Here is a 6,000-nt window from a genome sequence, read left to right as displayed (position 1 = left end):
TGGCATAGCCAGAGCTACCAATTAGGGACACTGAGGTATTATATTTGTATTGTTTTAAACTGATAAATTTGTGTAATTTGAAATGCAGCCCTAGAAAACCAATGCAGGCTGTGGGTCTGATTTGTTTTTTTGTTTGTTTGTTTGTTTGTTTGTTTTTTGTTTTTTAATTCCCCAAAGATTTCTTGGCCCTAATATATATATTGCTACTTCCTACCAAGGGAGCTACTTTGCATTTCAGTGGCTAATTCTAGACTATTTTAATTTGTTATTTGGTTGACCACAGAATTATATTCACTTGCTTGGCTTAATTATACCTAACTAAGCAAAGTGAGTAAAGTGCCCAGAAATAAAATGAAATATAACTGATTCAAAGTGATTTATAAATATATAGTATAATTTATAAATAACTATATAAATATACTTAAAGCATAACTATGTGCATAAATATAGAAACACTGTTTTTATTACTGAATATGTTAATATATATTTATTTTATTATTTATTTTATAATTATATTAATGTGTTGATTAATAAATATACATGAATACACATTTATTCTGTATATAAACTATAAAACTATACATTATAGAAACATAAAATACATTTATATATAAATTATTAAAAAATTTTTCCAGATCTACAGGTATATATTAATTTATTCCATATATATTCCAGTAGTAGAGGCGAGAAAAAGCATAAGCCCTGGTAAACATTTCGGGAGTTACTAGGGGAAGTCTACTGTGTTAACTGAGGATTAAGACAGCATCTTAATTAATGAAACTAGATCTGGATAAAATGAACTGTAAATGAATTTTTTATGGTTACTGAACACAAACCTTTTAATTCTATTTAGGTGAAACATGTTATATTGTAAATGAGGAGGGAGAGAGAGAAAAGGGAAACTGGTAGATATTTTATCCCAAAAGCTTTTTTTTGGTAGAAATCCTCTAAAAAGAAGACTTGAAATATGTAGCCTCAATGAGAAGAGAAAGACTTAAGACTGGAGGCAATAATTTGAAGCCAAATGGAGAGCTGTGGCAAGCTCATATATTACTATCTTCTATGTAATCAATACCAAGAGTTAAGGGGAAAAGGATGAAAGTCAAGTCACAGAATGACGGGGCTCTTCAGTTCAATCTGCTCAATATACAACAGAAACATCATGGCCCACAGAAGTTTCCATCTTCTATGGCAGTCAGCAGGTTCTCAGTGGAGGGGCAGGACTCATGTAAGCAACCCAATCCTGCCGTATCACCCACTAATATGCTATCCTCAAATATAAGCATTGTTTAGAAATGGTTTTTGAAAAGATGCAATAGTTACTTTACCCTTTGCTACTTTTCCATGAGAAAGGTACTCAAAAATTAAAGAATCAGCATGTTATTGATTGTGGTAGGCTTCAGCTCACAGACCACGTTAGTACCTGATATTTAAAATAAGCACACGTCCCAAGTTCTATTGCATCTGTGTCTCTGGCAATTGTAAATGTAGGGCAGATCATTAAACTCACTTAATGAATAGAAAGTTGCATATGAAGTCTGTGATCTGACTTTTCACATTTGCAGACAATATAAAAGAAGTCTGTAAGATTTAAATTTTTCACACATGTGAACATATACAAAGAATTGGAGAAAAATATCTAACTCATGTATCATTCCAGCACTAATCTTAGCAAACCTAATTTTAAGCTTTTCTCAGACTGGAAAGAATGTGATTGAGTTATTCACATCCATCAACATATCTTTTTTTTTTTTTAATCAAATTGTCATTGTATTTGATATCTTGTGGGCTGAGTAGTTATCACAATTAAAGCTGAAATAATAAACCACAAGGTTTGTGTGACATTAAAAAAAATTATCAAAAATCCCACAGCATATTTAGCTGTGACAGAAAAGTTGATTCCATGCATGACTTTATATTTGTGAGTGTGTATGTTCATGCAAATATGTACGTGGAGTTGAAGTTCATCTCTCAGTGCATCTGTAGAAAGGCACATAGATTCAGGAATCTGTCTATATGTCTAGAAGGTGTAGTCATGTGCTCTGAAAGCAAGTAATTCTAAACACTTGTCATCATTAAGTGATGTAATATTAGATATTAAAAACAAACAAAAATACCTAATATTGAGGTATAGGTTGGATATTGTCCTTCAGACAGGACAACTGTATCTTATTGATCAAGTTAATGGTTAATATTCCCTATGAGTAGGGAAGCATCTTTTGAATAGCTAAAACAAATTTACTTCACAAACACATTTTTTTTTGCTCAGCATTAAGAATTCTAATGATGAAATATCTCCCCTGAAGGCATCTTTGATATCTGCAGACTTACTTATTGTCAGCATATACAAAGAAGCGTGCAAACATCACATCTAAAAGCAATTATGCAATTATGCAAAGACTACATCAACACCACATGAAGTACATAGTTAATTTTATAATGTAAAATTCTAAATGTTCCTATGGAACCTGGGATAATCTCTATGATGTAACATGCCTCTATGTGCATTTTAAAAAGTGTTTATACATATTTGCAAGGAATTATATAAAATACATATCAGTTATATGTAATTGTTCCATGCTACTTTGAATTTTATATAAGGATATCCACATTTAATTATACAGAAAGATGGCTTAATTTGTGGCTGTTCAAAGGTGGATTAAAATTATAAAGATCCGGGCTTCTCTTCGCAGTCAGTAGACCCTGTGCTGACATACTGATGTGATGAAAGGATAAGCGCTGCCATCTTTAACACATACTAGCTTGATGATGTTGAGCAACTTATATAACTTTATTTTGGACTTAGTTGCCCTTTGAAATGTAAGGATACCTACCCACCTGGGTGTCATACAAATCACATTCTCTTCAAATGGCACCTATTATGTTTTTCCCAATTAATTCTCTAGTGCTTTCATGGTATCTTGGGGAATTAAATTTGAAGTCTTTCAAAATCTTCTAATTATCATATTTCAAGTGGCCTTTATCAATTTTCATATTTAGCTAAATGGTGAGTGAAATTAGGAGACGGGTCGAGGTGAAGAGGAGATGAATGGTTTTGCTTTTTATTTTTGAAAAAATATTTTTAGGGGTGCCCAGGTGGCTCAGCTGATTAAGTATTAGACTCTTGGTTTCTCCTCAAGTAGAGAGCTCAGGGTCCTGGGATTTCAGAGCCCTGCATTGGGCCCTGCACTCAGCGGGGAGTCTGCTTAAAATTTCCTCTCTCTACGCCTCCCCTCCACTCTCTCTCTATAATCAACCAATCAATCTTTTAAAAAAAAGAAAAATATTTTTAGTGAGATGAAAAACTATTATAGTCATCCACATCTATGAAAAATAAATAGAATATTTAACATTTCATTTAAAGTAGTTACAAAGTCAGTAAAATAACTATGAATGTCTGCTTTCTAAAGAAAAATGTTCTTAGGGAAGAAAAGAAAAATCCATTCAAATCAGCTCAAGACAGGTTTTCTAAGAGGCTTTCAGATTAAACTCTCCAGGCCCTTCTAAGTAGTAAGGTCGAAACCAAAAGAGTTTTTAATTTCACATATTCTATAGTTAGGACACTAATTTTAGCTTGTTACATGCTGGAGTTAGATCTCTACATACTGATACATGTGTAGTTTAAGCACTGTCAAGGCTTGTGTATCATTGGTATACCAGAGGAATTAATTTATAGAACTAATTGAAAAAGAGTTAACATACAACATATTTAAAAGATATAGAGAGTATTTTTAATGTTTGAATTTGTTACATATTTGGTCAAAGTTGTGTTTTTAAATATTTAGATAGATAAAACTAGAGCATGAATGATAAATAAAACTTTAAGGAAATTTTAAAGGACAAAAATGCACAATTACATGAAATTCTTAAATACTTTAATCCTGAAATCAAATTTAATTTTTTTTTCAAACAGGTCATATAGTGGGAATGTCAGAAGTAAAAAAAAAATAAAAAAAAGTTAGATTTTTTTTAAGAAATATGACTTCTCAATCTGCTCCTAAAATGCAGAAAATCCAATTTCTTCTTCTCAAAAATTGAAGTAATAGGGGCCAGATGTACTTTTCCTACTGAAACAGTCAGAAAATTGTACAAAATATAAGATGCACAATTTTTCAGACCCTGGGCAACAGGCAATGTAGAGTTATGATTTCTGACAGAAGAAAAACAAAATGAGTCCTAAAATTATGGGAGCTTACTGCTGTGTTTGCAAGCTACATTGCAAGAAGGAGAAATGCAAAGTGAATCCAGAAGTCTTGCTCAGTTGAGGAGACCGAGATCAGAATATGCGAAAAGGAAACTGGCTAGAAATTTAGGGCAGAGTGATAGATGAGAGGGAGCTGGGGACAGAGAGAGAAAGAGAAGGAGATCCAGGGATCTGCAAAGAGGATCCCCTCGAGACTTTGGGTGAGGGTGAGTTTGCACATATGTGAGAGAAAACTACCTGCTGTGGAGGAAGAACCCCCCACAAAGAAGTAGATATTCCTTCATATAGATTTTTTGCATCCAATATCTCCCTGAAGAACTTCCTTTAACATCTCTTGAAGTCAAAGGCTGCTGCCAATAAATTCTCTCAGTTTGCAAATATTTTCTCCAAGTGATGGCTTGTCTTTTTCATTTTCTTAGCATGATCTTAGGAAGACCATACATTTTTAATTTTGAGAAAGTTTAAGCAATCATTTTTTACATTTATATTTCATGTTTTTGTGTTCTGTTTTTTAAATTTTTGTGAAATACAAGGTTTCAAACATTTCTCTTCTTTTTTTCCCAAATATTCTATCATTTTAATTCTGATATTTGTGTCTTTGATCTAATTCCAGAAAAATACCGACCTATCATAAAATCCAATGGGACACCTAGAGATGAAAACGACACTATTCTAAGTGAAAATACAATGGATGGGATTAATAAGAAATGGCACAAACAGGAAAAGGGTGGTTGGCTAATGGCACTACTATGACAGCTTCTCACACATTTGAATGTGCTGTTTTTATTCTATTAATAATATTTTCTGTTTGTCCTTATGACTTCTTTGATCCGTGAGTTATTTAATTTCCAAGTGTATGGAGATTTAAAATGTCTGTTTCAATTAGTAGCATCTAATTCAATTTCTATATGGCCAAATATATATACTTTGATTTAAACTCTTCCAAATTTATTAAGACTTGCTTTCTAACAAAGAATATGGACTTATTAATGAATATCCCAAGTGTACTTGTTAAAATGTGTATTCCACTGCTGTTGGGTGGAGTGTTTTATGAATATGGGTGTGCCAAATTGATTAATTATGTTACAATCATTAACCTGAAGTTTTCTTTTTGTTGTCAATTACTATGGAGGAGTAACTGTGGATTTATCTATTTCTCCTTTCAAATCTACACGTGTCTGTTTCATACATTTTGAAGCACTATCATTAGGTGCATAAATATTAGGAATGTTTTGTCCTTTAATGAAATGACTAATTTTTAATATGTCCCATTTTATTGATAGTAATATTCCTTGTTCATGCATATTATATCTGTCTCCTAAAAAAACCAGAATTCTTTGCTAATTTTGCATCAAACACTGAATTATGTCTTAAAGGGGTTTAAAAATAAAATATATATATATTTATATTTACCCAAATTGTTGCCATTTCTGCTACCCAGGAGGATTGGGAGGACAAAAAAATATCTAGTAAAATAAGAGCTGAAAACTTCCAAATATGATGAAAATTATAAACCTATAGACTTAAGAGGCTCAGTGAATCTCAAGCATAAGAAAATCCTACAAATGATGTTCAGACATATCATAATTGCATGGCAAAAAATCAATGATAAAGAGAAAATCTTAAAAGTAGCCAAAAGAAGGGTGCCCAAGTAGCTCAGTTGGTTTAGCACTTGACTTCAAGGCGGGTCATGATCTTTGGGTCCTGGGATTGTGCCCTGAGTCAGGCTCCCTGCTCAGGGGAGAGTCTACTTCTCCTTCTCCCTCTCTCATTCTGCCTCCCCTCTGTTATACCTG

This window comes from Vulpes vulpes, chromosome 2 (assembly GCF_048418805.1).
Source record: "Vulpes vulpes isolate BD-2025 chromosome 2, VulVul3, whole genome shotgun sequence".
NCBI lineage: Eukaryota > Metazoa > Chordata > Mammalia > Carnivora > Canidae > Vulpes > Vulpes vulpes.
The sequence above is the reverse complement of the archived record's forward strand: the minus strand, read 5'-3'. Positions refer to the sequence as shown.